Below are 12,084 nucleotides of genomic sequence, written 5' to 3' on the forward strand. Positions count from 1 at the left end.
GTGACGCTGTGTGAGTTTTTGTGTGTGAGCGAGGAAGCGCACATGTGAATAATTGAGCTAAGCTGAGGAGGACTTCAGATTTAATTAACTTTAATTGACTTTCTTGACCTCACACATTACCTTGTTGTTCAAGTGTGTCTTCCGGCGCTGCGCGTCACAATCTGCATGAGCCTGCGGTACTGTAAATGTGATTAGAGACAGAAATAGAAACACTGTTGTAGTCCTGAGGGGGCAGAAATAGCAGACTGAGGCCATTCACAAAGTAGTCCCAGTGCGATTCAAACATATTAAAACATACTTAAATTATGGATGAAACTCTCATTCTGTCTTGTCCCCCTCGGTATGTATGAATGTATGTGAATGTGAGTCTATATTTTCTATCGTCCTTTCTTTTTTAAGCATTTGAAAATAAAGCCTGTGAATGCCTGAATCCTCAGATCTGATGAATCTGATGCACTTTTCTTGTCTTACTGACCACTCAAAGCATTTAACAACCCAAGTCAGCATTCTCCCTTTCACACACACATTCATACACTCGTGGCAGAGGCTATCCCGCAAGATGCCACCTGCTCATCAGGAGCAATAACCATTCATACCCACACTTACCCACATGCATCGATGAAAGAACCACCAGCAAGAATTTGGGATTGACTGCAGGGGTCTGGGATCGAACCACCGACATGTACATTTAGTATATCTCTACATATTTGTAATACATTTTATTATGTGTTTTACCTGGGCATGAGACAATTTTGTAGACAAATGAAGTTAAAGAAAATTGAAGGTCATAGGCAGCTGTTGTGTCACTAAGGATAAAGTGACTTCATTGTTTTTGATTAAAGCTGCTGTTAAGTGATTTTTTATAAATTAAAATAAGTGTTAAATAGCTCTATATTCCAACAGTAACCCATGTTCAGTGTTTGATCAGTAACCGATGTCTCTCCTCGTCGTGCTCATGCGGTAAAAGAGAACATTTCTGGTAGTGATATCTATGGTTCATTGCCAGACCAATTTACTGCTTTCCAAAAACTGGTGCCTACATTACCCACAATGCAGCTTAGCCACTGAGTGACATCGCTGGAGAAAATGTATGCAATTACATGCAGCTTCCTCTGGAGCCACAAAAGGCTTTATACTGCTCTCTGCACATACTGTATGCAGTAGACCTGTAAACACAATTTAATCAAAGAATAAATTATGTGTAAAATTGGTGGAGTTGCCCTTTAAGTGATTGATGGAGCCTGTAGCTTGCTGTTCTGTCCGTCCTCCAGAAGACGCCCATTAATAAGTTTGACCGACAGAGGCGCGAAGGAACCAAATATGCGACTCAGTGAGAAAAACTTGCAGGCGAGCACCGGCTGATGAAATAATACCGTAGAAATAATTAATACATTTTCAAATGTGCGGCCCGAAGCAATAAAACAACCCCGAAGCAGAAGCAGAGTTAAACAGACAAACAGAACATTTCTCCTGGCTCAGCATCTTTCAGGCAGTGAGGGATACTTTCTTTTGCTTTTATTGCTATTTTTGCATCAGTGAAACCTGCAATTTAAGATAATGTAATCCTATCATTATACTTCTTTTCAAGTTGGAAACCAGAGTGCTTATTTAATGTTTTTCGGTACAATGTGGGCTCATTTACAGATAAAACTATAGACACAGTTTACACAGTCACCAAAAAGACGAATGCTTAAAGTTTGAGCTGTTTTTCCATTCAGCATAATTATTCCAGGTTTCTTTCATTATACTCAGACTTTTATTGTATTTTCTCAGAGTTCTCAACAGTTGTATTATTTCCTGAACAATATTTATCATACAGTGTATGATATATGATACGTTATGTAGCATAATGTATGTGTTGAATGAATGAATGAACACTGGTATTGTGGACTTCTATGCCCCCTGTGCCATGATCCTATCATTTCTGTCTCTTTTTATTTGTGTTTATGTGTTTTCTGTTGTCTCCTGCTCTCTTTCCTTCCTGTGTTGTTGACTTCCCGTGCTCCTCCCCAGCCTGCTTTCCCACCACACCTGTCTTACATCAGCTTTTGTCAACCCTGCTCTTCCCAGTGATCCTCCCAGCCCGTTAGCTCTTTTGTCTAGTCCAGTCATCAGTTCAGCCTTTGTTGAGTCATCTAAGTTAACCTGTTCCCTCTGCATCTGGGTCCACCTTCTGCTCTCAGTGTGACACCCTGCCCCTTATATCATATTGTAGAGCTGCAACGATTAGTGAAACTGAATCGTTTAATACCAAACATTTGCTCATTCCAGCTTCCTAAATGTGAAGATATGCTGCTTTTCTTTGTCGTTTCTGACAGTAAATGAAGAGTCTTTGGACAAAATAATGAATTTGAAGACATCACTTTGGGCGCTCTGACCGTGATTAGAATATTTTAAAATCTTTTGACATTTCGTCGTCTGAACAGTCGATCAACTAATCATGCAGATGATCTAAAATGAAAATAATTGTTACTTACGGCTGTATCACATTGTGCTGTGCGTGTGTTGTGTGTGAGTACAATGTATCTCCAGAGATTTAAATAGATTGGATTAAAACTGAAGGCTAAAAACTCTAATGCTGCCAGGTGCTTCTCACACACTGACAACAAACATTTTCATTAAAGCTAAATTCCTTTTTTTTCATACCAAATACTTAACATTTTATCAAATATATCACATGTATTGCTCAATTTGGTTTGGCCGCCTACCTCAAATCTCCTTTGTGTAAATAACCACAAATCTCAGCCAATAATGATAAACTCATACAGCTGACAGTTTGAACAGCCTCACACGGAAGTACTCTGACAGCATTGCCCCTAATTCCTTTTGTCCGGCCCACTTGTCCTGAAAAACCTGCCCTGATTGGTACAAACACAAACCCATAAGCTTCCCATTGGCCGCATGCTTGACTTTGCCACTCTGCTATTGGCCGGTTGTGTGTGAGAGCCCTCAGCCTGCTTTGTGCTGCTCGTCTGGGCAGCAGCAGGGGTCTGGATAGTGGGAGGAGGGAGGAAAGCAAAGAAAGGACAAAATGAGACCGGAGGGGCTGAGGGGGTGAAAGGACCCATCCAAAAAAAGAGAGGGACAGAGAGGGGAGATAGCGGGAGGAACACAACCACAGAGCCGAGAGAGGAAAAGGGGAGGGAGCAAGGGAGGGTTACCTCATCTAGAGCTGCTAGTGAACACGGTGCAGGAGAGAAGTTGTGGGAAAGTAAACAGCAGAGGAGAATTCCAATCTGCTTGCAGCCACTTGCAGCCCTCGCAGGAGACCATAAAGATGAGTGTGCTGGACCCGGCAGTGTGGTAAAAAAACTGTGAGTTTATGGGAGGTTACCAGGATTAAAGGTTCACCAGGGAGTGCCTGAAGCTTCTCGGAGGACACATCACTGAGAGGACGAGGAGGTGAGAGGCATATATATTACTGGAAACACTCTTTTCTTCCTTTCATTCTGTCTCTCCTCTTTCCTCCCTCCTCACTCTCAGCATGGTTAGCATGTTGCAAGGGCAGCAGCTTTGTCCAAAGGGGCTATTGATGGAGTGGAGATGGGGGGTGGGTGTGCTGGTTTGTGCCTCTCCGTCTCAGTCCAACAGCTATAGGGGCAGCTGAGAGGACAAGGGAAGGTGGAGGAGGAGGAGGAGAGGATGGGAATGGCAGATACCCGTGTGGCTCTTTGGCAGAGTACACACCATCACGGACGATTAAACCTGATTCGGAGAGCCGGCCGGAGCTACAGTGCATGAGGCCTTGTTATGATAGCAGCAGTTCCTGAGACAGGCACCAGGAAGGATGAGTGAGAGATTGGCGGCTCATTCCAGGCCCACACCTCTGGCCGGCTGCTATTCAGCAGCACTGCCCTGCTCTTCCACAGCCTCGGGCTATAATAAGAGATTCCCTGGCCCTGGCCCGGCCTTAACCATTCCAGTTTGACGGTTGCTTCCCGGAGTACAATAGCCCCTCCCTGGATGGATTTCACACTGCTTCTATACCCTGAGCAGAATAGAGAGGGGGAGACAGGGAGGAAAGGGGTGAGGGGGGTGCAAAGGGACCTCTGACCAAGTAATTTGCATTTTGAGCTAGGGCACTGTTTCAGCCCCACTTGCCGGATGTCCAAGTGCCTTTTTTTCCAAAGAAACTCCATGGACTCACTGTATCAGATTTTTTTCTCCTCAGTCACAGTCCAGCACTTCCAACAGACATTAACAATCCATGCATGCAGGCCTGAAGCCACCACAAAGACCTCACTATCAATGGGAACTTTCTCCTTTTGCCACACATTCACCCATGAAAACTTCTCTGCACTCACGCAATCATATGTACACATGCACGGCCTTGGTGCTCAACTACACACAATCAGTCACTTGATAGTGGTGACACGCCTGTCAAATGTTTCCCGGTACTGTATTACTCACTGACTTCTTTCCTGTGCGATAATCAGATAATTGACAGGATGGATGACTTCAGTGATGTTTGCAAGTTGAGACTTACCTGCTGTATGTTGTTGTGACACTCGCAACTCGTCACCAGAACATGACTCGTCGTATGTCTTTGAAACTCTTCCAGTCCAAGACCAAACACACTGGTTAGAGGGGTGACGCATAAGCACCGCCTAACATCTTGAGCTTGATCTTACATTTTATCGTTTTTAACTTGGCCAATATTAAAAGCGTTGTGTGTGCTACGTGTGCTGTAAGAAGTGCCGGGCCCAAACACATCTATTTATAGGGAGGTTACCAGTGTAAAACATCTGACACAGTGGTCAACATTTCTTCATTATCACTAACTCCATGACCTGCTGTATACAGCCGATGCTGTGCCAGAGGTTGGAATCTCCCAGAATTTCCTAGTTTCCTAGTCTCTTTGGCAAGTGAACCCTCAGCAGTGCAGCCTCCTCGCATATATGAACGAAACAGAGGAGGGAAAACAACATGAGGTCACAGACGTCATTATACGTTTTGTGTTACGGCACATGAAACGTATCTATATATTCCATTCACTAGCCTCATAGAAATACATCCTAGCATCTCCCCATGGGTGCTGCCATAGTTGTGTGACATCAGACGACTGCTCCCATGCGAGTTTACAAGTAGGGATTCTGGTGTCCCATTGTACTTTTCCTCGTAGGAGGTTATAAATATTTAAGTTCTGAGTTGTCTGGAACGCAGCATTTGAGTCCTGCTTCACACATACGCTCAGTGGACTTAACTTACTTAACCATCAAGCACACAATGCTACAAACATTTACACATTGAAGCTGCTCCTTAACGTCTTCTACACAACACAGAAACAGCACTGAACATGCTGCGCAGCGAGAAAGTTATTGTCAGTTCAATAAAAGTCACCTGGTCAGCTGACTGATTCAAAACACCACGTCAAACATTAAACTCTCTTTCCACTATCATTTGTACCCTTCTGCTGGCTGGGAAATACAGTAAAACAATCTTTACAGCCTGTTTCTACAGGTCTGACTTGGCTAGATGCCTGTTTTCTAGCAATCTTCTGACTTTATAACACTCTGAACACAAATTAGATCACCTACAAGACACAGTTGAATGCTATTAAAACTGCTGTAAGTGTTATTTTCTCATTAAAATAAGTGTTAAATAGCTCTATATTCAAACAGTAATCACTGTTATAGTGTTTGGTCAGTAACCCATGTCGCTCCCTCCCCCGCTCATGCAGTAAAAGAGAAAATAAATTATCTGGTATCCCTACCCACTTTATCCAATCAGGACAGAGAACTACATAAAGCGTTGGTAATGTCTTTTTGGGGAAGGCGCAGAGAGCAGGATCCTCCTCTACACCGGCGATGGTGTAGAGGAGTGAACCCCCGGTGACGGCTTATACCACCAAACAGGCCAAGCAATGAAAAATGCTTGAAGAAAAGAAAGAGGCAAAGAGAGCTGCCTTGGAAAATAGGAAGGAGTCGTGCAAGTGTGGCGACTTAGAGATGAGGGAGGGGGTTGGCTAACTGCAAAATGGACAGGAAGTTCACTTATAGCGGTTTTAACGGAACTGAAAAAGTAGCTAACTAACATTTAATGGACTTTACTAAATCAAAACAGCCGCTAGTGCTAACTGTTCACACTGTGAATTACCCAAGCTAATCGGTAACGCCAACTGCTAGCATGATTCACTTATAGTTCCAGCACATACACACGTCCTGGCCCCTCGTGTACATTCAAATTCCCATTGCGTCCAAACCAGTGTCGATAAGACAGTTCTTACCTTTGCACCTCTGAACGTCACCTTGTTCAGTGAAAGCGATGCGTGTTGGCAGCTAACCTCCGAGCTCCCTTTGCTGATGTTTTAGGCTGCCGTCCTAGCACTAGGGCTGCATCTGACATTTATTTTCATTATTCAGTGTTCTATTAAATTCCAGAAAAAGATGAAAAATGTCAGTAAGTGTTTACCAAAGCACAAGATGACGTCTTCAGTTGTCTTGTTTTGACTACAACACAAAGATATTCAGTTTACCTTCAAACAAGAATAAAGAAACCAGAACACATTCACATTTAGAAAGCTGGCATCAGAGAGTTTTGACTTGTTTCTTGAAATTACTCAAACTAATTAATAGATTATCAGAATAGCTGCATATTAATTCAATAGTTGACAACTGATAGATTCATCGTTGCAGATCTGTCCGTGTCTACAAACACATATCTTTATTTGCTTGCAGTGTCTGTGTTATGAAATGCTTTAGTGTTTTTGCTCCATATCCTGTTGAAACCCCTCGTGGACCACACGACACTTCCCGAAGAATAACTGAACACTTTGATTCAGGAGTATATTTTCATTTGTGATATCTGATTTGACTGACACATCAAAAGTTAACACGACGAATGATGCCAAAGGCAACAACCGAAAGTGGGAATCCAAGTGTTTGGTTTCCAAAAACTGAGTTGTTAGAATGTTTACAACAGACATTTTAGATCTAGTTCAAATAACTACTGGTGTTCTGTACTCTGTGGTCTCAGGTGTAGTTCTTGTTGTGATAGTGTTGTAAATATTGCAAGAACAAGCTGGATTTGGTAGAGGAGGAAGCTGAAGTCTTCTCAGCACTCAAAAAAACCTTCATCCGGGAAATAGATTCACCCCAATGTGAACTTTCATCCTCACCTTTACTATTTCTACTACGCACAAGCAACGACTCTATAGTACCGAATCATCACACAAACTACAGTCAATACTTCAAAAGTGAATGTCGGCAAAATATTCTGTCTTTCTGGTGAAATCTGACAGTTATTGAGCTATGAGTACACACTGGAGTCTGTGAAAGTGAGGCTGTCTATTAAAAGATTTCTGATGAAAACGATAAAATGTATGTAAACAAACAGAAAAAAACATCATCTATATCAGGAATGTCACTGATTTTGCACGTAAAGGTGACTTCATGTATTGTGAGGACAGCTAAGCCTGTGAAAACAGCTGTGTCGAGTCCTGTGTAGCTCTGGAGAAGCTGTGTCATGTCTGAGAAAATAACCATAATGACATCTCGGCCTGGGCATGGAACTTGGAAATGTGGAATTTGAAAGGCACGGGCAGGAAGTGTCTCACTACAGGGCTGAGGTTTTTAAAGTCTGACATCCCCAGATAAAATCAAGATCCCCCAACGTCCTTCGGGATCTGCATCATACTGTGGGCTATGACTTTTTTTTAGCCTATCTTTGTTGACATTTTGGCAAATTGGCACCATTGGGACCATGGTAAACCCTCCTGATGAAGGTCCAGAGGGGACGCTGTGAAGCTGAGAAGAAGCAGTGTGTGGGACCTTCTTTTCTTATAATTGCTACCATTAAAAGTCTGACAAATTAGCTATTAGCAGTTCTTGCTTGCAATGTATCAATGGATGTAATGAGAACTATCAATCCAATCGCAAGAATGAATGTTTTGAATTTCTTTATGTTGCAATATTACTTTTCTTTATGGTTATCTGCTTAAACTGGTTAGGTTTCGGCACAAAAACACTTGGTTATGGTTTGGAAAGATCATGTTTTGGTTTAAAATGCCTTTTTCTGTCAACACAAAAGTAACTGGAAATTGTCCCGATGTCTCCTTAATAATATCCATGCTCCCTTGTCAAAACTATCCCATGGTTTCACACATATGTTGAAATGCAGTCTTGAACTACAGTCACTGTCTGGGCAGCCTTCTCTCCTGTACCTCCGCCACCATCCCCTCCATCTCCTGATGAAAACCTCAGATCATAAACATAAAATATATAATTTAAACGTGAATTGACATGTTTTGTATAAATGTGAACATATCAGGGGCTCGCAAAAGCGTTAACTGCCAGCGATTCCTCCTATCCAGCACCTAGGCTGCAACCATCACTGGATTACTTTGATGGTGAAGAAAACTTGAAAGAGTAATGAGATCAAGATGGCGCCCAGCAGCTGGCAGCCTGTTGGAGCATCAACTGAATTGCCTCCGCAGGGCATCAATCAAGGTTTATCTTATTCTTTTCTCAGGCAAGTTAGGCGGCAAATCCAGAAATTCAGAGACACTGACACAAAGAAGTAATTATTGAGAAGTCGGCATTGATCAGCTTCCCAGTCAAGCCTCTGCAGATACGGCAGTCACTTTGTGTTACAGGATTTAGTTATTTTAAGCTTGTCATAGGCTGTAACGTGTCAAAATTACTCCAAAAAAATGACTTTGTACCGACTAATCTGGGCATATATTTATTTCACTGGTTTCACACGTCTGTTCCTTGATCAAATACAGCATTGTCTGGTCAACACATTCAGGACATTCTTATCTCTGTTCAGTATTTGTACACGGCAGCAAACACACACACAGGAGTCCAGTATGCTATTGTGCTGTGAGCACAAATGCCAGATGGGAGGTGGTGGTTACTCTCACTGTGTCCTTGAATTATGTGACACCACCAGCACATCACTGCTGTTGTGAAATGACATTACTGGTGCTGATCTCTACAGCAGAGGGCATGTGAAGGCCAGACCGGCTCCTAAACGAATATCATCCCTGAACGTCTTAGCAGTGGCAACACGACGGCAAACCTGGGGGAAAGGCAGGAATGAGACTACCTCAAATATGCATAGATAACCCTCTTACCATGTTGTGTTTACAGTGTGATATGATATTCCACATGGCCTTTGGCGCGCAGTCGTCAGAAATTCATTTTAAGTGAAATTTAAAATATTCATAATGTTCATGATATATAATGCAGTAGGCTTAGATTCTTCTGTGCTGTGAAATCACTGGTAGGGCAACGTAATGTTTCAGCGAATCCATGAAATCCACAAATGTCTGTGAAGAGCCTCCCACTCAGATTGTTATGTCTTTTGACAGCCAAAGAAAGACATATCCCGTCTGTTCTCAAGGAGCTGTTTGCAGTTCCTAAATTGGCAGAGTCACATTCGTATCTCTTGATAGGAAGTCCTCAGGGAAGCTGGAGACGGAAGGAGCGCCAGAGGCAGAATCGTCTCCGCCTGGCACTGTTTGTTGTTGTCAATGGACCGCTGGTCTCTCATTGTCTGCTGAGTGTTTGTGTGCCATTTTCTGCTGAGGAAAAGCCTTAAGTAGCGGTGACTCTCAGTGACTTTCTGTTACATTTTCAAATGCTGTTGATTCAGCCGTCACCAGCTGCTGTTTACTGCAATTGTCTATTGATATACCCGACTGCGACTGACCAATGGCTGTCTGCAGTGGGTCAAACACAGCACTCTGTAAAGCAGCAGCTAGAACTGAATATGCAGCAACTCAATCTTTGAATAGACTTACTGATCAGAAAACTTTTTTGTTTTTAAACCCTGTATTTCATTGCTGAAAGCAGATTACACATCACGACTGCTTTAGGGAAATGATTCACATTACTGTACAATAGGGAGCTGAGATTGACTCATCTGCTCTATTTAAAACAGCACATAATGTAACTTTGAAGCTTTTGAGTCAGAATAAACACTGCAAATGAGTGACCCGGTGCGCCGCGGATCACCCATGAAAAGTGTACACGTACCTCACTTTCCTCACACAACATCCCTCTACTCATTACCACATTTGGTACACAGCGGGAGAGTTTTCAGAGCTCTATGTAGGTCAGGGACAGGGTGTGTAGGAGTTGGTTTCATCTCTATTCTGTGATGTATCTTATTTTCCCCTCAAGAATAGCTTTCACACTGCACCACTCCCGGGGCTCTTTATTTTTCTAAGCTGGAGTTTGTTTGATGGCTTGTCCAAATGCCTTCCCTCAAAGAAAGTTGCTCAGCATACCTGTCATTTTGATTCTGAGGAGAGCCTTTCGAGAGAAAATCTTTGGGGTTTTTTGTCTCAACGCTTGCAAGCTGAACTTTTTTTCAAGGCGCCAGCCGTTAATTGCAATAAAGTGAAGATTTATTCAGTTATTCCAGTGAATGATCATGAATGGTTGTTCACTCAGCGTGGCTTTCATCCGTGGAGGTATAGCGGCAATAACTTTCAATTAAGTCTTACTCTTTCTATAACTTTCATTCAAAGAGGATGCTGCTTTCTTTTGACAAAATCCTCCATTTATTAAGTTATACAAGCCATACCATAGACTGCACAGCCATGGCCTAATGACCTGTGAGCTAATCAGTACTGCAGTGACGAATAAAGAAACAATGCTTTCTTAGACTCACCAGAAGTTTTTCCCTCCACAAAGGAGTCTTTGTTGATTTGACCAATGAGTAGGCCGACTGGAAAAACTGTGTTTGTGGTACAAAGGCTGCTGTGGCATATCATACTTGTAAACAGGCAGGGAGATGAGCTCAGAAAGCAGCGTTTCCCTCACATAACTTTGGTATTCACTGTCATTTAAAGACTTCTTTAGCACGCATGGTGGTGACTCCGAATTCTTAGCTATTACTGTTCCTGGACCACAGTGCTAACAAACATCACGTCAGCTGTCAGAACGCTGTAGTAAAAGATAATGAGAACCACAACCGACATCATGACAGCGCTTGTATCCAGGTTAGACAATAAGTGCTGACAATGAATTTTACAATCCGCAAGCAGCGTGTTTCAGGGCTGTACACCCCCCGCCCAGCCGGCCCACGTTCAGCTCCCTGTGCTCCATGCTGTCATTTTCCCAGAGGAGCTCGACAAACTGCCCTATCAAGCTCAAGAATGTTGGAAGCAGTTCTCTGCTCATCAAAATGCAAAGCAGATGCTGGGTTCAGGAGCGGTGCACTAACATGTACAGAAACAGTCTGTACGTCATAGAAAATCCCCCTGCTTTGTGAAATAATGCAACAATTACTGCATGCGGCAATTTAGTACCTCCAGGGCATGTGTGTCATGGAAAATGTACATCTTATTTTGACAATATGCTAACAACAAATCCAATTTCCATGATTACAGCTGACAATTTACACGCCCAGTTTTTTGTTGAGGAAGTACTGTGGGTCCAACGTCACTGTAAAACACACTGTGTGTTTGCAAATGCTGTATGTGTCGATAATCTTTCATTAAAGGGTAACTTCCAATGCTTGGGGAGTACTACTGCCTGTGTGAAAAAAAGTAGTAACAAGTCTTTTATTGTTATAGAGGAAGCTGCATGTAATCTGATACATTACCACCAATGATGTCACTCAGTTGCCTTGTGGGTAACTATTGCAGTGCCTGGTCAAAACATGCTGTTCGGCACAGATTATTTGGTAAATTGCAGGGTTTACAGACCCAGTCTTAAGCCTTAAACTACCCTGATAATATCAATCATGCTTGATATTTATGATTTAAAATCTGGATGATTTCCGAGCCAGACCACAACAACCAATGAGAGTGGAATCCCGGAGCAGCTGACAATGCTGCCAAAAAATATTCTAGCCCATTAGCCCTCGAAGCTAACATTAGCTAGCATATTACTGTTGACAGAAACTTAAAATCTCCCCTCCAATTCTTGCTGAAGAACAGAAAGCACGTGTTGACAGCATCTCCCCACTCACCCAGACAGGTTTAACTGGTGGCACCAGCTGATCTCCTTTTTGTTTATGTCTGCTTACCCATGAGATGAGCCCAGCTTCAGTCTGTAGAGGAATGAAGATAGAGCGCTGAAGCCCCGGCCACGCTGCTGCGTTCACACTGGACGTTTCAGGTGTCCAAAT

At 42.8% G+C, this 12,084-nt stretch overlaps 1 protein-coding gene across 1 annotated transcript in view; it reads left to right on the forward strand.

The window, feature by feature from the left end:
• Positions 1–3,257: 3,257 nt before the first annotated feature.
• The window catches only part of arhgef10la (Rho guanine nucleotide exchange factor (GEF) 10-like a), a 120,199-nt gene continuing 111,372 nt past the window's right edge, over positions 3,258–12,084 (forward strand). Inside the window, exon 1 of the mRNA XM_073468882.1 lies at positions 3,258–3,402. The gene's annotated coding sequence lies outside the window, so the exon portion shown is untranslated. The remainder of the gene's footprint in view (positions 3,403–12,084) is intronic.

Source organism: Pagrus major, chromosome 6 (genome assembly GCF_040436345.1).
Source record: "Pagrus major chromosome 6, Pma_NU_1.0".
Taxonomy (NCBI): domain Eukaryota; kingdom Metazoa; phylum Chordata; class Actinopteri; order Spariformes; family Sparidae; genus Pagrus; species Pagrus major.